The sequence below is a fragment of the Palaemon carinicauda genome, chromosome 7, assembly GCF_036898095.1.
Source record: "Palaemon carinicauda isolate YSFRI2023 chromosome 7, ASM3689809v2, whole genome shotgun sequence".
NCBI lineage: Eukaryota > Metazoa > Arthropoda > Malacostraca > Decapoda > Palaemonidae > Palaemon > Palaemon carinicauda.
The window spans coordinates 1,590,127-1,614,094 of NC_090731.1; the positions used below are offsets into that span (position 1 = coordinate 1,590,127).

A 23,968-nucleotide genomic window follows, 5' to 3' on the forward strand; every position below is an offset into this window, starting at 1 on the left:
ACTGACACAAAGGAAACGGAAAAATAGAAGGGAAGGACAGAGGGTCCTATCCAACCTTGCCTTGGTTAAGGGTCATTCCCAACTAAGAGAGCTCATCCCAGCCAGAGAAATCCCGGGAGGGAGGCCGGCACTACTGGCTGCCTCCCTAAAACCAAGGCAAGGAAGGAATTGCCATTCCAGAAAGGGAACATATCCCGAATCCAGAACGGCAAAGAGGACAAGTCTGAGGGGTCACCAAGCGAAGGGATCACTACAGGAACCCAACAAGGTGATCCAAGGGGAATAAACCCCTTATGTCCGTGTCAGTCAGCAAGGGAGACTCTGCCCCACGCTAGACCAACCCGGACTCAGACTAATACACTGCTGTACTGTCCCCCTCTGAACCAATCCAGTTGGAACAGGAAGGTACAGTACTACTCCAGCATAGATATATTTGAAATTTAATTCAAACAAACCACTAGAGTTAAGCCTAAGGCTTAAACAGAGGGAAAGGGTTTGCCCCTTCCCCGAAGAGAAGGGAGCAGACGGGGAAACAGATAATATTATAATGACCTAAGACAACCTAGCCTAGGCACTAAGAGAATCGATTACCTAAATCACCGAAACTCACTCCAATAGTATCTTGGAAAGTACTCGAAAAAAGCTTATATGTATAACGTTGCCTAACGCTTTAAGCAATATAAAATCACACTTGGAAGACTAATTATCATGCAGGAAGTAAAAGGGGGCCAACAGCTAGTCTACGAAGACTAGTGTTGGTCAGCCTAAGCAAAACTTTCGCCAGGCCCACTACTATCGCATCATAACAGAATTCCTAATTAAGCTAAGCAGCTAATTATTAAAGCGCAAAGGGGCTGGGAACGTTGCTCTTGCTAACAAATAAATCCTATTCTAGCGAGCAACAGCGTCCATGACGCCTCCAGCAGGCAACAGCTCTTGTATCAAAGATAACTCTTTTAATTACTTTAATTTTAAACAAGAGCCTACATATATACATAAAAGAAATAGTACTCAACTTATCCGAGGCAGAAGAAGTTGGAGAAAGCATTATCAACGAGTAAATCCAAGATTTTGGTAGTACACAAGGAAAAACACCGAGTCGTATAGCTACGCAAAAAGGAATACAGATGGTGCCGCGAGCGGCGCAGGGCACGCTTACGAAACGGTGAGGAGAGATGCCTTACGAACGGCTCCCCCCTTTCTTATCGTTTTCGTTTTCTTGCCATTTGACCCCTACGAAGTGTTAACTCTATTCGGGGTATAGATTGCTATGAGGCGTGTCAAGAATACGTCCACTGATATTTACGATATCCCTAAGGTCTTTTTTAGGGATACTCGCTCCAGGAGTTAGAATTCTGGGTACCTTAAGGTAAATTCTCTGGGAATATCGTCGTACAGTAGTTGTAATATACCCTAGGAAGCTGCCTTTAAGGAACTTCCATCAGGACGACATGGCTTGAGCCCAAAAATATATATATATATATATATATATGTGTGTTGTGTGTGTGTGTATATATATATATATATATATATATATATATATATATATATATTTATATGTATACACATATACATACCTACATATATACATAAATACATGCATACATATATATATATATATATATATATATATATATATATATATATATATATATATATATATATTACTGTATATATATGGGTTATGGAAAAAATCCGCGAAGTGGTGAATCCGCGATGGTCGAACCGCGAAGTAGCGAGGGTTCACTGTAATTAAGTTTTTATTTAGTTAACCTCATTTCAGTGAGTGTTTTGTGTCCATAAACTAATTTTCTGGTTTTTTATGTGATTTTGTTGTCTGGTTTGATTTCCTGAAAATATTTCAGAACCCAAAGGATTGACTCAAAGTTCCAATAATATTAAAAACAATCAAAAACTGTACAGCCTCCGGTGTTTAGATTAAATGTACCAAACATTGAAATCATTCCAGTCTGAGAAAGTGGTTGTTGCTGGCGGAATACGACAGGTGGAATGCGGCCGTGTCACCTGGTGGTGATTTTATGATTAGAGGAGTTCTTTATGCCACCTTACAAGTTACTGATGATGATGATTTAGGTAGGTTCACTCCTGTTTCCTTATTAGCATTGATTATGGAATAGTTTTTGAATCCCTGGTGTCAATTTAGCCAATTTGACAACTACTGAACAATACTAAGTGTGGTTTAGAATGGTAGAGGAGTCAAGACTTCTGTAAATCGTGTATTTTACCCTAAGCAGTCAAGGAAGTACTGTCCTGTCTTAGTCTTGATGCCTCATTAGTTTATTGTCTTGGATTCTCACCCAGAGTAATAGAAGTGAACCTATAGTAAGAATAGTTTGAAATAAAACTGCTATTTAATATCCTTCCTTTATTTGTGTGAGTGAAGTATCTTACAATTTCTCATTTCTTTCATTAACTTTAGAAATTTTTGTTTTATTCTTTTTTCTTTGATGTCATAGAAACAACGTAACTTGAACTTGTCTTGGTACAAGTGATGGTATTACAAACAATATACTTTTCTAAACTGTCTTAGTGGAAGGGAATGTTAAGTAAGCTTACACATTACCAATTGTCTTGCAAGAAAATATGTAGAGCCTCTTTCTATGCACAGTTTAAATAGAATAAAAAATGGCTTTTTTTAAATATTTAACTTAGCCGGTGAATATATAATAGCTGCAACTCTGTTGCTCGACAGACACATACATAAAAACTCGCCAGCGATCGCTATACAGGTTGCGGGTGTGCCCACCAGCGCCAACTGTCGGCCAGATACCACTCTCGATGTAAACAAAACCTCAATTTCTTCTCTGTCGACGTGTCGACAAGACGTACTTTACTCGCTGTTGAACCTGGAGTTTTTCCCATCATATTTGGTGAAGTACTTTAATTTGGTTTGAGCTTTCGCAGTACAGGTGTTTTTCTTCATAAATCCTTGAACTCTTTTTTGAATCGGATTAATTGTTGATGACTTAGATCGTTTTTTGGAATTTTCCCTTGACTAATTCAAAATGGCTGACCCTTCTCAAGTTCCCAAGTTCAGAAAATGTAATGCTAGGGACTGTCATAGGCGTCTTCCAAAGGCTTCTCTCGACCCTCACACTGTTTGTTCCAATTGTCGGGGTAAAACCTGTCAATTGGAAGATCGGTGTGAGGAATGCGTGCGCCTTTAGGAATTCGATTTTATCGAATTTGATAAATATACACGCAGACTAGAGAGAGATAGGGTAAGGAGAAGTTCTTCTAGGTCGGTAGATTTTTCCTCTCCACATGCCCCTGAACCTAATCCTTCCCCTGTAGTGGTTGTTCCTAACCCCCCTCCTAGCACTCAGGAACCGTCTGTGCAAGACATGATGCGTGCTATACATGCCTTGGGGGAGAGAGTTGAGGCCTTAGCAAGTGACCGAAATCAACTCATGGCGGACGTAAAGGAACTCAAGTGCCAAAGTGCCATGGCGGAAAGTGTCAAAGTGCCTAGTGTTACGCAAAGTGTTGTGAACAGTGTTGCGCTCGAGGGTTCGTCTGTTCGTGCCTGTCGTCCACCTAGTCCGGGACCTCTTGCAAGCTCCCAAGCCCAGGGGAGAAGCAATGTCGTACGACTCATGGGTTCGAGAGGCCTTGATCAGCGAACAGACGTTCCCTCTATGGTATCAGGCGTATCTCTCCAAGATCGCCCCTACCAACGTAAGACGAGAGAGCCCATTTTTACCTCGTCGTCCGAAGGTGTTTCTCGTAAGAAACCTTGGACCAAGGTCTCCAGACCTTTAAAGCGTAAGTCGGTCCCTTCAGGACAAGTCCAACGTCCCGGTTGTAGCCACTGGGACAGTTCGGACCCGTTGCCGTCATCTGATGACTGCTCGCCGCCTAAGAGAGGCAAAGTTGTGCCGTCTCATTCGCTACCGCACCTGCTTCCGTAGACCCTAAATGGGTATTACTGCAAGACATGCAGTCCAAGCTTGCGTCCTTGATGGAGGACTACAATGCTGAGAAGGTTTCCGTTGAACCTACTGGCCATCAGCCATCCAAGCGGTCTGTTGTGCGTCCTGTTGACGTTGATGTAGCTTTCTCGCGTCAACCAGTTGGGGTAGTACCTCCACCGATGCGACCCAGTGTGGATTTCCAGCCGCACGTTGACGTTAGGCAACGCACTGATGTGATTGGTGACGTTCAGGACGTTCATCAACCATCAGAGTTGACTTGTTTTGACGCGGTGCGTCAACCTCCGCAACCCGGTATGGTGTTGACTGCACAACCCAGACGGTCTAAACAGTCTCGGGTGGACGCCGTGCGTCCTCGCGCACCTGTTGTTGTTGACAGTTCCCAGACTGTTCAGCAGTTCCAGGACGCTGCGTCCGGCTCCGTCACGTATGCACCAGTGCGACCGGACTCTGCGAGTCAAACGTTGCCTACACCTTTGCCGTTTTCTCATCAGTTATCAGATGAGGAACTGTCAGATGAGGACGTTGCTGAACCACATCCTGAGGATCAACCTTCAGAACTAGATGAGCCTAAAGCAGTTCAACCATCCTTGGACTTTAGAAAAGTCATGGCTGTTTTTAAAGAGTTGTTCCCTGATCACTTTATTTCTGTGGCTCCTCGTTCGCCGCCGTCAGAGTTTGTCTTAGGCGTTCCTGCTACCATGCCTGCCTTTACTAAACTCGTTCTCTCTCGCTCATCCAAGAGAGCTTTACGGCTGTGAGGCGATTGGTTAGAGACCAAGAGGAGTTTAGGGAAGACAGCATTTACCTTCCCCCCATCTAAACTCTCGTCTAGATCGAGCGTCTGGTATGCCACGGGAGAAGTTCTCGGCTTGGGAGTTCCTGCCTCTGCCCAGGGCGACTTCTCAAGTCTTGTAGACTCTCCCCGCCGCCTTGCCATGAGACGCTCGAAGATTTGTTGGTCACCCTCTGACCTGGACCACCTTCTTAAAGGCATATTTAGGGCGTTCGAAGTCTTTAACTTCCTGGACTGGTGTTTAGGAGCCCTGAGTAGGAAAATCTCTTCTGCCGATAAGGATGTTTCCTTACTCATTACGTCCTGCATGGACAAGGCCGTCCGTGATGGGTCCAACGAGCTTGCCGCTTCATTCACGTCCGAAGTCCTGAAGAAACGAGAGTCTCTGTGCTCTTTCCTGTCAGCTGGAGTGACGCCATGCCAAAGATCTGAGCTACTCTTTGCGCCCTTGTCTAAGTTCCTGTTTCCTGAAGTCTTGGTTAAGGAAATTGCCTTGTCTTTAGTGCAGAAGGACACCCACGATCTAGTTGCGTCCTCGGCTCGCAAAGCTCCCCCTTTGCCTGCCTTGTCTGCTAGACCTAGGATAGACACTCCAGCGTCTAGGTTTATCCCGCCCTTTCGTGGCAGAGCCTCCAGCAGGGGAGGTGCTCGTGCCGAAGGGAAGAGAGGGAAGAGGAAAGGATCCAAGTCCTCTAAGGGCAGAGTCTGACTGCCCGCAACTTCAGACAGCAGTAGGTGCCAGACTCAAGAACTTCTGGCAAGCCTGGGAGAAGAGAGGCGCAGATCAACAATCTGTGAGGTTGCTCAGAGAGGGGTACAAAATCCCTTTTGTACGCAGACCTCCTCTAGCGACGTCCCCCATCGATCTCTCTCCCAGGTACCGAGAGGAAGAAAAGAGACAAGCCCTGAAACTGGAAGTGTCTCTTTTGCTAGAGAAGGGAGCGGTGGTCAAAGTCTCGGACCTTCAATCACCGGGGTTTTACAACCGTCTCTTCCTAGTATCAAAGAAGACAGGAGGTTGGAGACCGGTGCTAGACGTCAGTGCTCTGAATGTCTTTGTCACAAAGACGAAGTTTACCATGGAGACCACAAAGTCAGTCCTAGCAGCGGTCAGAAAGGAAGACTGGATGGTCTCTCTGGACCTAAGGGACGCCTACTTCCGCATCCCCATTCACTCAGACTCCCAACCTTTTCTGAGATTCGTCTTCGACGATGTGGTGTACCAGTTTCGGGCCCTGTGCTTTGGCCTAAGCACAGCTCCTCTCGTGTTTACGAGGCTTATGAGGAATGTGGCAAAATTCCTCCATTTATCGGACATCCGAGCCTCCATTTATTTGGACGACTGGCTTCTCAGAGCCTCTTCCAGTCATCGCTGTCTGAAGGATCTCAATTGGACTCTAGATCTGACCAAGGAATTGGGACTCCTAGTCAACTTGGAAAAGTCACAGCTGGTCCCATCCCAAACTATTCTGTATTTAGGGATGGAGATTCACAGTCAAGTTTTTCGGGCTTTTCCGTCGGCCCCCAGAATAGATCAAGCCCTGCTCTCCATCCAGAAGATGCTGAAGAAAGAACGCTGCTCAGTCAGGCTGTGGATGAGTCTGGTAGGAACGCTGTCATCCCTGGAGCAATTTGTCTCGCTAGGAAGGCTACACCTCCGTCCTCTTCAATTCCATCTGGCTTTTCACTGGAAAAAGGACAAGACGCTAGAGGCGGTCTCGATCCCGATTTCCGAAAAGATAAAGTCTTGTCTGACTTGGTGGAAGGACAATATCAGCCTACGAGAGGGTCTTCCCCTGGCAGTTCAGATACCCAACCACGTTCTCTTCTCGGACGCATCGGACTTGGGCTGGGGCGCGACGCTGGACGGTCGGGAATGCTCAGGTCTGTGGAACTCGAGTCAGAGGAGCATGCATATCAACAGCAAGGAGCTTTTGGCGGTTCATCTGGCCTTGATAAGCTTCGAGAATCTCCTTCGAGGCAAGGTGGTGGAGGTCAACTCGGACAACACCACGGCCTTGGCATACATTTCCAAACAGGGAGGTACCCACTCACTGACTTTGTACGAGATCGCAAGGGACCTGCTCATCTGGTCAAAAGATCGAGGCATCTCCCTAGTAACGAGGTTCATCCAGGGCGACTTGAACGTCCTAGCAGATTGTCTCAGTCGGAAAGGTCAAGTAATTCCAACCGAATGGACCCTCCACAACGATGTGTGCAAGAGACTTTGGGCGACTTGGGGTCAACCCACCATAGATCTCTTTGCAACCTCGCTGACCAAGAGGCTTCCAATCTATTGCTCTCCAGTCCCGGACCCAGCAGCAATACATATAGATGCCTTCCTCCTAGATTGGTCACATCTAGATCTTTACGCATTCCCACCATTCAAGATTGTCAACAAGGTACTGCAGAAATTCGCCTCTCACGAAGGGACAAGGTTGACGTTAGTTGCTCCCCTCTGGCCCGCGAGAGAATGGTTTACCGAGGTACTTCGATGGCTAGTAGACGTTCCCAGAAGTCTTCCTCTAAGAGTAGACCTTCTACGTCAGCCACACGTAAAGAAGGTACACCAAAGCCTCCACGCTCTTCGTCTAACTGCCTTCAGACTATCGAAAGACTCTCGAGAGCTAGAGGCTTTTCGAAGGAGGCAGCCAGTGCGATTGCTAGAGCAAGGAGAGCGTCTACCATTAGAGTCTACCAATCGAAGTGGGAAGTCTTCCGAGACTGGTGCAAGCCAGTTTCCGTATCCTCGACCAGTACCTCTGTAGCCCAAATAGCTGATTTTCTCTTATACCTGAGAAAAGTACGATCCCTTTCAGCTCCTACTATCAAGGGCTACAGAAGCATGTTGGCCTCGGTCTTCCGGCATAGAGGCTTAGATCTTTCCAACAATAAAGATCTGCAAGACCTCCTTAAGTCTTTTGAGACCTCTAAGGAGCGTCGTTTGGCTACACCTGTGTGGAATTTAGACGTGGTCCTAAGATTCCTCATGTCAGACAGGTTTGAGCCTTTACATTCAGCCTCCCTGAAAGATCTCACTCTTAAGACTCTTTTCCTGGTATGCTTAGCCTCGGCTAAAAGAGTCAGTGAGCTTCATGCCTTCAGCAAGAACATCGGGTTTTCGTCAGAAAAAGCTACTTGTTCTCTGCAGCTTGGTTTCCTAGCCAAAAATGAGCTACCTTCTCGTCCTTGGCCTAAATCTTTCGATATTCCTAGCTTATCGGAGATCGTAGGCAATGAACTAGAAAGAGTCTTATGCCCTGTTAGAGCTCTCAAGTTCTACTTAGCTCGTACTAAACCTTTACGAGGCCAATCTGAAGCGTTATGGTGTTCGGTTAAGAAACCATCCTTGCCTATGTCAAAGAATGCTTTGTCATATTTTATCAGATTGTTAATACGAGAAGCTCATTCACACTTGAGTGAGGAAGACCGATCTTTGCTTAAGGTTAAGACGCACGAGGTTAGAGCTGTAGCAACTTCCGTGGCCTTTAAGCAAAATAGATCTCTGCAAAGTATCATGGACGCAACCTATTGGAGAAGCAAGTCAGTGTTCGCGTCATTTTACTTGAAAGATGTCCAGTCTCTTTACGAGAACTGCTACACACTGGGACCATTCGTAGCAGCGAGTGCAGTAGTGGGTGAGGGCTCAACCACTACAATTCCCTAATTCCATATCCTTTTACTCTGTCTCTTGAAATGTTTTAATGTTGTTTTTATGGGTTGTCCGGAAGGCTAAGAAGCCTTTCGCATCCTGGTTGATTTGGCGGGTGGTCAAAGTCATTTCTTGAGAGCGCCCAGATTAGGGGTTTGATGAGGTCCTGTTGTATGGGTTGCAGCCCTTGATACTTCAGCTTCTGGGAGTCTGTCAGCATCCTAAGAGGATCGCTGGGCTCCGTAAGGAAGACGTACTTACAAGGCAGAGTAATCGTCTAAGTCGACTTCCTTACCAGGTACCTATTTATTTTGGTTTTGTTATATTGATAACTGTCAAAATGAAATAAAAAACTCTTAGCTTATACGATGTAAACTTATTTAACTCTGGTCTCTACCCATCTCCTTGGGTGTGAATCAGCTACTGTATTATATATTCACCGGCTAAGTTAAATATTTAAAAATGATATTTTAATTATAAAATAAATTTTTGAATATACTTACCCGGTGAATATATAAATTAAACGACCCTCCCTTCCTCCCCAATAGAGACGCAGTGGGATGAGAAGAAATTGAGGTTTTGTTTACATCGAGAGTGGTATCTGGCCGACAGTTGGCGCTGGTGGGCACACCCGCAACCTGTATAGCGATCGCTGGCGAGTTTTTATGTATGTGTCTGTCGAGCAACAGAGTTGCAGCTATTATATATTCACCGGGTAAGTATATTCAAAAATTTATTTTATAATTAAAATATCATTTTTCATAACAATTTTCATATTTCATTTTTAGACTTTAGTTCCTTTCAAACTTCAGTATTATCAAATTTACAGGTCTCAATACAGAAAGCATTTAGAATTTGAGATATTCACTTCTAAATCTTGAACATTGGCAGTTAACAAATGAATATTCAAAGAAGAAGAAGAAGAACATAAGCCACGGTGTTCTAAACTCACTGGGGCAAGTGGGTGAAAGTTGGATTTTATTACAATTCCTTCATAATAATGTAAGGGGACATGGCTACACTGTTTTCTCCACATTGGCTAACAATTTAGGTCATTAGTTAACACTATGTTTACTCCAACAAATTAACGTCATTTTGGTTTTGTTTACAAAAGTAATCTGATCTTGTTGACGATGGATTTTGAAAATTTGAACTTGTTAGTCTCTGATGACGTCAAGCAAAATTGTATACACAAAAATAATATCAAAACCTATAATTTTTCCTCTTCAAGTTCATAATATCAGGAAAGGTTGAAAATGGCATATGATGAGGTGAGAGTAAGAGAAACTGGTAATTTGGAGGAGGAATGGAAGTTAGTAAAAGAAAATTTTGTTGGGATTGCAAGTGATGTATGTGGCAAGAAGGTTGTTGGAGGCAGCATGAGGAAGGGCAGTGAATGGTGGAATGAAGGAGTGAAGGTGAAAGTGGAAGAGAAAAAGAGGGCTTTTGGAGAATGGCTGCAGAGTAATAGTATAGAGAAGTATGAAAAATATAGAGAGAAAAAGGTGGAAGTAAAGCGCAAGGTACGTGAGGCAAAGAGGGCAGCTGACCTGAGGTGGGGTCAGGGATTGGGTCAGTCATATGAAGAGAATAAGAAGAAGTTTTGGAAAGAAGTGAAGAGAGTAAGGAAGGCTGGCGCAAGAATTGAAGAGACAGTGAAAGATGGAAATGGAAGGTTGTTAAAAGGAGAGGAGGCAAGGAAAAGGTGGGCGGAATATTTTGAAAGTTTGCTGAATGTTGAGGATAATAGGGAGGCAAATATAACTGCTGTTCCAGGTGTTGAAGTGCCAGTGATGGGAGATGAGAATGAGAGAGAGATAACAATAGAGGAAGTGAGGAGAGCACTAGATGAAACGAGAGTAGGAAAAGCATCTGGTATGGATGGTGTGAAAGCTGAGATGTTGAAGGAAGGGGGTGTGACTGTACTTGAATGGTTGGTGAGATTGTTTAATATGTGTTTTGTGTTGTCAATGGTACCAGTAGATTGGGTTTGTGCATGTATTGTACCACTATATAAGGGTAAGGGAGATGTGCATGAGTGTTGTAATTCAAGAGGTATTAGTTTGTTGAGTGTAGTTGGAAAAGTGTATGGTAGAGTACTGATTAATAGGATTAAGGATAAAACAGAGAATGCAATCTTGGAAGTACAGGGTGGTTTTAGAAGAGGTAGGGGTTGTATGAATCAGATTTTTACAGTTAGGCAGATATGCGAGAAATATTTAGCAAAAGGTAAGGAGGTGTATGTTGCGTTTATGGATCTGGAGAAAGCATATGATAGAGTTGATAGGGAAGCAATGTGGGATGTGATGAGGTTATATGGAGTTGGTGGAAGGTTGTTGCAAGCAGTGAAAAGTTTATACAAAGGTAGTAAAGCATGTGTTAGAATAGGAAATGAAGTGAGTGATTGGTTTCCGGTGAGAGTGGGGCTGAGACAGGGATGTGTGATGTCGCCGTGGTTGTTTAACTTGTATGTTGATGGAGTGGTGAGAGAGGTGAATGCTCGAGTGCTTGGACGAGGATTAAAACTGGTAGGCGAGAATGACCATGAATGGGAGGTAAATCAGTTGTTGTTTGCGGATGATACTGTACTGGTAGCAGACACAGAAGAGAAGCTTGACCGACTAGTGACAGAATTTGGAAGGGTGTGTGAGAGAAGGAAGTTGAGAGTTAATGTGGGTAAGAGTAAGGTTATGAGATGTACGAGAAGGGAAGGTGGTGCAAGGTTGAATGTCATGTTGAATGGAGAGTTACTTGAGGAGGTGGATCAGTTTAAGTACTTGGGGTCTATTGTTGCAGCAAATGGTGGAGTGGAAGCAGATGTACGTCAGAGAGTGAATGAAGGTTGCAAAGTTTTGGGGGCAGTTAAGGGAGTAGTAAAAAATAGAGGGTTGGGCATGAATGTAAAGAGAGTTCTATATGAGAAAGTGATTGTACCAACTGTGATGTATGGATCGGAGTCGTGGGGAATGAAAGTGATGGAGAGACAGAAAATGAATGTGTTTGAGATGAAATGTCTGAGGAGTATGGCTGGTGTATCTCGAGTAGATAGGGTTAGGAACGAAGTGGTGAGGGAGAGAACGGGTGTAAGAAATGAGTTAGCGGCTAGAGTGGATATGAATGTGTTGAGGTGGTTTGGCCATGTTGAGAGAATGGAAAATGGTTGTCTGCTAAAGAAGGTGATGAATGCAAGAGTTGAGGGGAGAAGTACAAGAGGAAGGCCGAGGTTTGGGTGGATGGATGGTGTGAAGAAAGCTCTGGGTGATAGGAGGATAGATGTGAGAGAGGCAAGAGAGCGTGCTAGAAATAGGAATGAATGGCGAGCGATTGTGACGCAGTTCCAGTAGGCCCTGCTGCTTCCTCCGGGGCCTTAGATGACCGCGGAGGTAGCAGCAGTAGGGGAGTCAGCATTATGAAGCTTCATCTGTGGTGGAAATGTGGGAGGTTGGGCTGTGGCACCCTAGCAGTACCAGCTGAACTCGGTTGAGTCCCTGATTAGGCTGAAGGAACATAGAGAGTAGAGGTCCCCTTTTTGTTTTGTTTCATTGTTGGTGTCGGCTACCCCCCAAAATTGGGGGAAGTGCCTTGGTATATAGATAGATAGATAGAAGTTCATAATATTTAGCAAATACTTTACTGTACTCTGTACCTATGATCAAGAAAATTGTTTCTTTATATTTCAGTGTTTGGAGGCAGCATGAGGAAGGGCAGTGAATGGTGGAATGAAGGAGTGAAGGTGAAAGTGGAAGAGAAAAAGAGGGCGTTTGAAGAATGGCTGCAGAGTAATAGTATAGAGAAGTATGAAAAATATAGAGAGAAAAAGGTGGAAGTAAAGCGCAAGGTACGTGAGGCAAAGAGGGCAGCTGACCTGAGGTGGGGTCAGGGATTAGGTCAGTCATATGAAGAGAATAAGAAGAAGTTTTGGAAAGAAGTGAAGAGAGTAAGGAAGGCTGGCGCAAGAATTGAAGAGACAGTGAAAGATGGAAATGGAAGGTTGTTAAAAGGAGAGGAGGCAAGGAAAAGGTGGGCGGAATATTTTGAAAGTTTGCTGAATGTTGAGGATAATAGGGAGGCAGATATAATTGCTGTTCCAGGTGTTGAGGTGCCAGTGATGGGAGATGAGAATGAGAGAGAGATAACAATAGAGGAAGTGAGGAGAGCACTAGATGAAACGAGAGTAGGAAAAGCATCTGGTATGGACGGTGTGAAAGCTGAGATGTTGAAGGAAGGGGGTGTGACTGTACTTGAATGGTTGGTGAGATTGTTTAATATGTGTTTTGTGTTGTCAATGGTACCAGTAGATTGGGTTTGTGCATGTATTGTACCACTATATAAGGGTAAGGGAGATGTGCATGAGTGTTGTAATTCAAGAGGTATTAGTTTGTTGAGTGTAGTTGGAAAAGTGTATGGTAGAGTACTGATTAATAGGATTAAGGATAAAACAGAGAATGCAATCTTGGAAGTACAGGGTGGTTTTAGAAGAGGTAGGGGTTGTATGAATCAGATTTTTACAGTTAGGCAGATATGCGAGAAATATTTAGCAAAAGGTAAGGAGGTGTATGTTGCGTTTATGGATCTGGAGAAAGCATATGATAGAGTTGATAGGGAAGCAATGTGGGATGTGATGAGGTTATATGGAGTTGGTGGAAGGTTGTTGCAAGCAGTGAAAAGTTTATACAAAGGTAGTAAAGCATGTGTTAGAATAGGAAATGAAGTGAGTGATTGGTTTCCGGTGAGAGTGGGGCTGAGACAGGGATGTGTGATGTCGCCGTGGTTGTTTAACTTGTATGTTGATGGAGTGGTGAGAGAGGTGAATGCTCGAGTGCTTGGACGAGGATTAAAACTGGTAGGCGAGAATGACCATGAATGGGAGGTAAATCAGTTGTTGTTTGCGCATGATACTGTACTGGTAGCAGACACAGAAGAGAAGCTTGACCGACTAGTGACAGAATTTGGAAGGGTGTGTGAGAGAAGGAAGTTGAGAGTTAATGTGGGTAAGAGTAAGGTTATGAGATGTACGAGAAGGGAAGGTGGTGCAAGGTTGAATGTCATGTTGAATGGAGAGTTACTTGAGGTGGATCAGTTTAAGTACTTGGGGTCTATTGTTGCAGCAAATGGTGGAGTGGAAGCAGATGTATGTCAGAGAGTGAATGAAGGTTGCAAAGTGTTGGGGGCAGTTAAGGGAGTAGTAAAAAATAGAGGGTTGGGCATGAATGTAAAGAGAGTTCTATATGAGAAAGTGATTGTACCAACTGTGATGTATGGATCGGAGTCGTGGGGAATGAAAGTGATGGAGAGACAGAAATTGAATGTGTTTGAGATGAAGTGTCTGAGGAGTATGGCTGGTGTATCTCGAGTAGATAGGGTTAGGAACGAAGTGGTGAGGGAGAGAACGGGTGTAAGAAATGAGTTAGCGGCTAGAGTGGATATGAATGTGTTGAGGTGGTTTGGCCATGTTGAGAGAATGGAAAATGGTTGTCTGCTAAAGAAGGTGATGAATGCAAGAGTTGATGGGAGAAGTACAAGAGGAAGGCCAAGGTTTGGGTGGATGGATGGTGTGAAGAAAGCTCTGGGTGATAGGAGGATAGATGTGAGAGAGGCAAGAGAGCGTGCTAGAAATAGGAATGAATGGCGAGCGATTGTGACGCAGTTCCAGTAGGCCCTGCTGCTTCCTCCGGGGCCTTAGATGACCGCGGAGGTAGCAGCAGTAGGGGAGTCAGCATTATGAAGCTTCATCTGTGGTGGAAATGTGGGAGGTTGGGCTGTGGCACCCTAGCAGTACCAGCTGAACTCGGTTGAGTCCCTGATTAGGCTGAAGGAACATAGAGAGTAGAGGTTCCCTTTTTGTTTTGTTTCATTGTTGGTGTCGGCTACCCCCCAAAATTGGGGGAAGTGCCTTGGTATATAGATAGATAGATAGTTATGCTGTAATGATTTAAGCTGCAGTCTGTAACTAAATAAACAGGAATTCTTATGTTCTCATATACACACAATCTTTGGCTCCCAAACTTTGGAGAAAGATTGACTCAGCTGGATGAAACGTATAAAGCTATTAATGTAAAAGTCAACTAATTCATGATTTGTTCTAACGTCTAATACAAACCCTTTTGATCTTCACAGTGGATATGTATCTTAGCAAAAGCTGAAACCAGCCAAAAGACTTTTTAGCAAAGTATAACCACCAACTGCTAGTTAGCGAGGGGTACACTAACCACCCTGCTCACGCAAACACTGATGGTATAACGTCACATTTTTATTTTGGCTCAGTAAAGCCTATTACTTAAGAATAATACAATTTATCCTAAAACTTTAAAATAAAGATATTTTTCTTTATCAGGAGTGAGAGTATTGTGAGGCTCGACTAAGTGGGTATGTCCTGGCGCGGAAGGTCACCCTTGTGGCATTTTCATGTCAGCCTCGGAGATGGATTCCATGCCCTTTGTCCTGTGTGCAGAGGTCACTCCTGTTTGTAGGAGTCTCCTTGGGATGTTTGTCGGGAGTGGCCATCTTCCCAGTGGTTGCGGTTCGGTAGTCGGCAGAAGACCAAAAGGAACTCCTCTTCTTCGGGGTCATCCCCAAAGGTGAAGACGTTCCAGTGTCTTACTCCGTTGGCTCGTTCCATCCACATGACTCTGTTTAGTTGGTTTTCTTGTGGTCATTTGTTATGTCTAAAATAACTCCTCACTGATTTGTGTACAAACCATATTGGTCTTAAAGATGCGTCTGTTAATGTGTTCGTATTATCTTCAAACTATGACCTAGCCATGAATACCTCCACCAACAAAGTTGGTAGGTCATTTTTTCCCCTTCTGTCTGTTTGTTTGTTTCTGAACAACTTACACAGTTTTATTCATTGAGTAATAAAACTTTCAGGGATCAATTGTTATGTAGAAATGTGGAAGTCATTCAATTTTGAGAGTCCTAGGTGAAAGGTCAAGGTCGAGCAAAAGGTCGACCGAATTAACCGTAACATTGACCCCAAGTTCACACTTGGTTGCCACACAGACTTCAAATATGCCTACGGTCTAAATTGATTCTGGTAAAGACAATTAATCTGGTTTTGAGAAATCAGCTGCTGTGATGGAGGTCTGCACTCTACTGAGTGCTTTTCTAGTTATTTATGTAACTGCTTTATCAAGAACTCCAACTTCTTGTAGATTTTTTTGTTTTCTCCAATGAAATGATTATTACCATTGATCATTGTTAACCAAGAGGTCTAGTCAAAGTATTTACTAATAACTTTTGTTTTTAAATATTTAACTTAGCCGGTGAATATATAATAGCTGCAACTCTGCGGCTCGACAGACAACATACTCAAAAAACTCGCGAGCGATCGCTATGCAGGTTGCGGGTGTGCCCACCAGCGCCAACTGTCGGCCAGATACCACTCTTGTATGTAAACAAAACCTTCAATTCTTCTCTGTCGACGTTGACGACAAGACGTATTTATACTCGCTGTAGAACCTGGAGTTTTCCCATCATATTTGGTGAAGTACTTTATTTTGGTTTGAGCTTTCGCAGTACAGGTGTTTTTTCCTCAACGTAAACTCTTGAACTCTTTATTGAATCGGATTATTTGTTGATGACTTGGATTGTTTTTGGAATTTTCTTTGACTAATTCAAAATGGCTGACCCTTCTCAAGTACCTAGATTTCGAAAGTGTAATGCTAGGGACTGTAATAGGCGTCTTCCAAAGGCTTCTCTCGACCCTCATACTGTTTGTTCCAATTGTCGGGGTAAAACCTGTCAATTGGGAGATCGGTGTGAGGAATGCGTGGGCCTTTCGGAATTCGATTGGATCGAATATGATAAGTATACACGCAGACTAGAGAGAGATAGGGTAAGGAGAAGTTCATCTAGGTCCGTAGATTTTTCCTCTCCACATGCCCCTGAACCTAATCCTTCCCCTGTAGTGGTTGTTCCTAACCCCCCTTCTAGCACTCAGGAACCGTCTATGCAAGACATGTTACGTGCTATTCATGCCTTGGGGGAGAGAGTTGAAGCGTTAGCAAGTGACCGTAATCAACTCATGGCTGACGTGAAGGTACTTAAGTGCCATAGTGCCACGGTGGAAAGTGGGAAAGTGATTAGTGCGCAAAGTGTTGTGAACAGTGTTGCGACCGAGGGTTCGTCTGTTCGTGCCTGTTGTTCACCTAGTCCGGGACCTCTTGCAAGCTCCCAAGCCCAGGGGAGAAGCAATGTCGTACGACTTATGGGTTCGAGAGGCCTTGATCAGCGAACAGACGTTCCCTCTATGGTATCAGGCGTATCTCGTCAAGATCGCCCCTACCATAAGACGAGAGAGCCCATTTTTACCTCGTCTTCCGAAGGCGTTTCACGCAAGAAACCATGGAGCAAGGTTTCTAGGCCTTTGAAACGCAAGTCGGTCCCTTCAGGACAGGTCCAACGTCCTGGATGTAGTCATTGGGACAGTTCGGACCCGTTGCTGTCATCGGATGACTGCTCGCCGCCTAAGCAAGGCAAAGTTGTGCCGTCTCAGACGCTAACCCCGTCTGTTACCGCACCCGTTTCCGTAGACCCTAAATGGGTTATACTGCAGGACATGCAGTCTAAGCTTGCGTCCCTTATGGAAGACTACAACGCAGAGCAGGTTTCCGTTGAACCTAGCCGTTTATCTCATGGAGATACTGGCCGTCAGCCACCCAAGCGTTCTGTTGTGCGTCCTGTTGACGTTGGTGTAGCCATCTCACGTCAACCAGTTGGGGTTGTACCACACCCGATGCGGTCTCGTGTGGATTTTCAGCCACATGTGGACGTTAAGCAACTCGCTGATGCGCCTGGTGACGTTCAGGACGTTCGCCAACCATCAGAGTTGACTTGTTTTGACGCGGTGCGTCAACCTCCGCAACCTAGAGTTGTTTTGACTGCACAACCCAGGCGGTCTAAGCAGTCTCGGGTGGACGCTGTGCGTCCTCAAGCACCTGTTGTTGTTGACAGTTCCCAGACTGTTCAGCAGTTTCAGGACGCTGCGTCCTGCTCCGCCACTTATGCACCAGTGCGGGCGGACGCTGCGTGTCAAGCATTGCCAACCCCTTTGCTTGTTTCTCATCAGTTGTCAGATGAGGAACTTTCGGATGAGGACGTTGCTGACCCTCAGCCTGAGGATCATCCTTCAGATATTGATGAGCCTAGAGCAGTTCCGCCATCTATGGACTTTAAAAAAGTCATGCTCATTTTTAAAGAGTTGTTCCCTGAACACTTTATCTCTGTGGCTCCTCGTTCGCCGCTGTCTGAGTTTGTTTTAGGCGTACCTGCTGCCATGCCAGCCTTTACAAAACTCGTTCTCTCTCGCTCATCCAAGAGAGCTTTACGGCTGTTAGGCGATTGGTTGGAAACCAAGAGGAGTTTAGGGAAGACGGCCTTTGCCTTCCCCCCATCTAAACTCTCGTCTAGATCGAACGTCTGGTATGCCACGGGAGAAGTTCTCGGCTTGGGAGTTCCTGCCTCTGCCCAGGGCGACTTCTCAAGTCTTGTAGACTCTCCCCGCCGCCTAGCCATGAGACGCTCGAAGATTAGTTGGTCATCCTCAGACCTGGACCATCTACTTAAAGGCATCTTTAGGGCTTTTGAAGTTTTTAACTTCCTTGACTGGTGTTTGGGAGCCTTGAGTAGGAAAATCTCATCAGCCGATAGAGATGTCTCCTTACTCATTGTGTCCTGCATGGATAAGGCCATCCGCGATGGATCCAATGAGCTCTCCGCCTCGTTTACGTCAGGAGTCCTAAAGAAATGAGAGTCTCTGTGCTCTTTTCTGTCAGCAGGAGTGACGCCCTGTCAACGATCTGAGTTACTCTTTGCCCCTTTGTCTAAGTTCTTGTTTCCTGAACTTTTAGTTAAGGAAATATCGTTGTCTCTAGTGCAGAAGGACACCCATGACTTGGTTGCGTCCTCGGCTCGCAAAGGGACCCCTTCGTCTGCCTTGTCTGCTAGACCTAGGATAGACACTCCAGCGTCCAGGTTTATTCCGCCCTTTCGTGGCAGAGCCCCCCGCAGGGGAAGTACTCGTGCCGAAGGGAAGAGAGGAAAGAGGAAAGGAGCCAAGTCCTCGCGTGGCAGAGTCTGACTGCCCGCAACTTCAGACAGCAGTAGGTGCCAGACTCAAGAACTTCTAGCAAGCCTGGGAGAAGAGAGGCGCAGATCAACAGTCTGTGAGGTTGCTCAGAGAGGGGTACAAAATCCCATTTGTACGCAAACCTCCTCTAGCGACGTCCCCCATCGATCTCTCTCCCAGGTACCGAGAGCAAGCAAAGAGACAAGCCCTGAAACTAGAAGTGTCTCTTTTGCTAGAGAAGGGAGCGGTGGTCAAAGTCTCGGACCTTCAATCACCGGGGTTTTACAACCGTATCTTCCTAGTACCGAAGAAGACAGGAGGTTGGAGACCGGTGCTAGACGTCAGTGTTCTGAATGTCTTTGTCACAAAGACAAAGTTCACCATGGAGACCACGAAGTCAGTCTTAGCAGCGGTCAGAAAGGGAGACTGGATGGTCTCTCTCGACCTAAGAGACGCTTACTTCCACATCCCCATTCACTCAGATTCCCAACCTTTTCTGAGATTTGTGTTCGACAATGTGGTGTACCAGTTTCGGGCCCTGTGCTTTGGCCTAAGCACAGCTCCTCTCGTGTTTACGAGGCTTATGAGGAATGTGGCAAAATTCCTCCATTTATCGGGTATCCGAGCCTCCCTTTATTTGGACGACTGGCTTCTCAGAGCCTCGTCCAGTCATCGCTGTCTGAAGGATCTCAATTGGACTCTAGATCTGACCAAGGAATTGGGACTTCTGGTCAACTTGGAAAAGTCCCAGCTGATCCCATCCCAAACTATTCTGTATTTAGGGATGGAGATTCGCAGTCCAGTTTTTCGGGCTTTTCCGTCGGCCCCCAGAATAGATCAAGCCCTGCTCGTAATCCAAAAGATGTTGAAGAGAGAACGTTGCTCAGTCAGGAATTGGATGAGTCTAGTAGGAACTCTATCATCCCTGGAGCAGTTTGTCTCGCTAGGAAGGCTACACCTCCGACCTCTACAATTCCATCTAGCTTTTCACTGGAAAAAGGACAAGACGCTAGAGGCGGTCTCGATCCCGATTTCCGAAACAGTAAAGACTTGCCTGAATTGGTGGAAAGACAATATCAGTCTACGAGAGGGACTTCCCCTAGCAGTTCAGAAACCAAACCACGTTTTCTTCTCAGACGCATCGGATTTGGGTTGGGGTGCGACACTGGACGGTCGGGAATGCTCAGGTCTGTGGACCTCAAGTCAGAGGAGCATGCATATCAACAGCAAGGAGCTTTTGGCAGTTCACCTGGCCTTGATAAGCTTCGAGAGTCTCCTTCGAGACAAAGTGGTGGAGGTCAACTCGGACAACACCACAGCCTTGGCGTACATTTCCAAACAAGGAGGTACCCACTCCCTGACACTGTACGAGATCGCAAGGGACCTGCTCATCTGGTCAAGAGATCGAGGCATCTCCCTAGTAACGAGGTTTATCCAGGGCGACTTGAACGTTCTAGCAGATTGTCTCAGTCGGAAAGGTCAGGTAATTCCAACCGAATGGACCCTCCACAAGGATGTGTGCAAGAGGCTTTGGGCGACTTGGGGTCAACCCACCATAGACCTCTTTGCAACCTCGATGACCAAGAGGCTTCCAATCTATTGCTCTCCAGTCCCAGACCCAGCAGCAATACATATAGATGCCTTTCTCCTAGATTGGTCTCACCTAGACCTATACGCATTCCCACCATTCAAGATTGTCAACAAGGTACTGCAGAAATTCGCCTCTCACGAAGGGACAAGGTTGACGTTAGTTGCTCCCCTCTGGCCCGCGAGAGAATGGTTCACCGAGGTACTTCGATGGCTGGTAGACTTTCCAAGAAGTCTTCCTCTAAGAGTAGACCTAGTACGTCAGCCACACGTAAAAAAGGTACACCAAAGCCTCCACGCTCTTCGTCTGACTGCCTTCAGACTATCGAAAGACTCTCGAGAGCTAGAGGCTTTTCGAAGGAGGCAGCCAGTGCGATTGCAAGAGCGAGGAGAGCTACTACCATTAGAGTTTACCAATCGAAGTGGGAAATCTTCCGAGACTGGTGCAAGTCAGTATCTGTATCCTCGTCCAGTACCTCTGTAGCCCAAATCGCTGATTTTCTCATACCTGAGAAGAGTTCGCTCCCTTTCAGCTCCCACGATCAAGGGCTACAGGAGCATGTTGGCTTCGGTCTTCCGGCATAGAGGCTTAGATCTTTCCAACAATAAAGATCTACAAGATCTCCTTAGGTCTTTTGAGACCTCTAAGGAACGTCGTTTGGCTACACCTGGATGGAATTTAGACGTGGTCCTAAGATTCCTCATGTCAGACAGGTTTGAGCCTTTACATTCAACCTCCCTGAAGGATCTCACTCTTAAGACTCTTTTCCTGGTGTGCTTGGCCTCAGCTAAAAGAGTCAGTGAGCTTCATGCCTTCAGCAAGAACATCGGTTTTTCGACAGAAAAAGCCACTTGTTCTCTTCAACTTGGTTTCCTAGCCAAGAATGAACTGCCTTCTCGTCCTTGGCCTAAATCTTTTGATATTCCTAGCTTATCAAAGATCGTAGGCAACGAATTAGAGAGAGTATTATGCCCCGTTAGAGCTCTTAAGTTCTATTTAACTCGTACTAAGCCTTTACGAGGTAAATCTGAAGCGTTATGGTGTTCGGTTAAGAAACCATCCTTACCTATGTCAAAGAATGCTTTGTCATATTTTATCAGATTGTTAATACGAGAAGCTCATTCACACTTGAGTGAGGAATACCAATCTTTGCTTAAGGTTAAGACGCACGAGATTAGAGCTATAGCAACTTCCGTGGCCTTCAAGCAAAATAGATCTCTGCAGAGTATCATGGACGCGACCTTTTGGAGAAGCAAGTCAGTGTTCGCGTCATTTTACTTAAAAGATGTCCAGACTCTTTACGAGGACTGCTACACACTGGGTCCATTCGTAGCAGCGAGTGCAGTAGTGGGTGAGGGCTCAACCACTACACTTCCCTAATTCCATATCCTTTTAATCTGTCTCTTGAAATGTTTTTAATATTGTTTTTATGGGTTGTTCAGAAGGCTAAGAAGCCTTTCGCATCCTGGTTGATTTGGCGGGTGGTCAAAGTCATTTCTTGAGAGCGCCCAGATTAGGGGTTTGATGAGGTCCTGTTGTATGGGTTGCAGCCCTTGATACTTCAGCTCCTGGGAGTCTGTCAGCATCCTAAGAGGATCGCTGGGCTCCGTGAGGAAGACAGACTTACAAGGCAGAGTAATCGTCTAAGTCAACTTCCTTACCAGGTACCTATATATTTTGGTTTTGTTATATTGATAACTGTCAAAATGAAAAAACTCTTAGCTTATACGCTGTAAACATAATTAACTCTGGTCTCTACCCACCTCCTTGGGTGTGAATCATCTATTATATATTCACCGGCTAAGTTAAATATTTAAAAATGATATTTTAATTATAAAATAAATTTTTGAATATACTTACCCGGTGAATATATAAATTAAATGACCCTCCCTTCCTCCCCAATAGAGACGCAGCGGGACGAGAAGAATTGAAGGTTTTGTTTACATACAAGAGTGGTATCTGGCCGACAGTTGGCGCTGGTGGGCACACCCGCAACCTTCATAGCGATCGCTCGCGAGTTTTTTGAGTATGTTGTCTGTCGAGCCGCAGAGTTGCAGCTATTATATATTCACCGGGTAAGTATATTCAAAAATTTATTTTATAATTAAAATATCATGTTTCTATAATTTCCAAATTTTCTTCAACTTCAGTCATGATGTGAAAACTCTCAATTTTGACTTCACAGTTCGACCGAGAGGTTTTCCTTCACTTGCCTTTAGAGCTTCAAGGAAAAGTAGTCAAGATAGTTCTGTATCTATGAATAGGGAAATTAACTTTAAGAAATATTTTGTAAAAGGTTCATTGATAGTTTATATTGATCGGAATTTTCCAATCTTTAGTTTTGACATTAAAATATTTTGAAGCAAATCAGACTTATGTTGATTGTTAAGAGTTTGGTGCAAATTTTGAGTTATTCTAAGTTTTCCTGAAATTATTTGTTGTGATTTCTTAAAAACATTATTTAGTTGTGTCTTTCATTTAATTATCTTTTTGTGTTGAAGAGTTGCAGAAGGAACATGATCACTTGGCAGAAGATGAGGTTTTATTTCAATCTGTTTTGGCACCTCTTGTGGGTCCTGTTTCAGGGAAGGGAGCTTTGTTGAACTAGATAATATTTGAAGGTAGATTGTCCCAAGAGAGATTGCTCAATACATCTTGGAACAATAATTTACAGTTTTATTGATAGTTTAGCAAAGGTGTTTAAAATCCCACTTCTGATTTGATCTCGTTATTTCTTTGTGTCGTGTTCCAGTCATTGCTCAGACTTCCTCGCCTGTGTTGTGTGTCTGTTTCGACGGAGGGGAGTTTCATCGTCATCTCTGTAATAATTGACCAAACAAAATCTCTGTATTTTCTATATGAAGTCTTCTTTTGTAAAGTTCATTTGATGCTCAATTGACAGAGGGTGAGCGTACTATTATTACAAATACAGTGAGCCATTCTTTTATCTATCTGTAATCATTTTGTAACCGTAGTGTTGATGACCTATTAATGTTCAAGTGTCACATGGTTTATCCATTCTACCATTTTCCTGTTCAACCTCTTGACTTTTCCTCCCACTTGTAACTATGCGCTTGGTGGCTTGATGGTCTCAGTTCTGGGTTATATAGCCCAAATTCATATATCCAATCATAATCCTATTTTTCCCAAGAATAAGGTCTTAGTTGTGTATATCTGTTTTTAAATATTTAACTTAGCCGGTGAATATATAATAGCTGCAACTCTGCGGCTCGACAGAAAACACACTCAAAAAACTCGTGAGCGATTGCTATGAAGGTTGCGGGTGTGCCCACCAGCGCCAACTGTCGGCCAGATACCACTCTTGTATGTAAACAAAACCTTCAATTCTTCTCTGTCGATGTTGACGACAAGACGTATCAATACTGGCTGTAGAACCTGGAGTTTTCTCAACATATTTGGTGAAGTACTTCATTTTGGTTTGAGCTTTCGCAGTGCAGGTGTTTTATCTTCATCTTAAATCTTGAACTCGTTTTTGGATAGATTTAATTTTTGACGACAAAGAGAGTATGGACTTTCTTTGACTTTTAAATGGCCGACCCTTCCCTTAGACGGAAGTGTGTTTAGGCTTTTAGCAATTATCTTATCACGTTATAAATTAATTATAGATTTTCCTCTATATATTTTATATCTCAACCGCCTTTATTAGGCCTCTTCGATTAACTTTCCATTTATAATAAACATCAAAATAAATTTTTAATGATTTGTTTATATGCGACCTTTCCTGAGAGTAGGCGGTCCTAACTTGGAAACCGAAGTTAAACAACGTTGAGCCCTTTCAATCGTAAATAGCTTTTAAAGAGCTAATGATTTAAAACTTATTAAATGAATATTTTTTAATAGATATTTTATGAAAGATTTTCTTTGAATAGTCTTCGTACTGTTTCAAAGA

At 44.4% G+C, this 23,968-nt stretch overlaps 1 protein-coding gene and 1 long non-coding RNA gene across 4 annotated transcripts in view; both read left to right on the top strand.

The window, feature by feature from the left end:
• LOC137643796 (uncharacterized) overlaps positions 1-23,968 on the top strand; it is a 703,394-nt gene that overhangs the window by 347,806 nt on the left and 331,620 nt on the right. The window lies entirely within an intron of this gene.
• The window catches only part of LOC137643798 (uncharacterized), a 96,128-nt gene that overhangs the window by 17,004 nt on the left and 55,156 nt on the right, over positions 1-23,968 (top strand). For both annotated transcript variants that reach the window (XR_011045068.1, XR_011045069.1), the window contains exon 3: positions 1,970-2,094. This is a non-coding gene — a long non-coding RNA (uncharacterized lncRNA). The remainder of the gene's footprint in view (positions 1-1,969; positions 2,095-23,968) is intronic.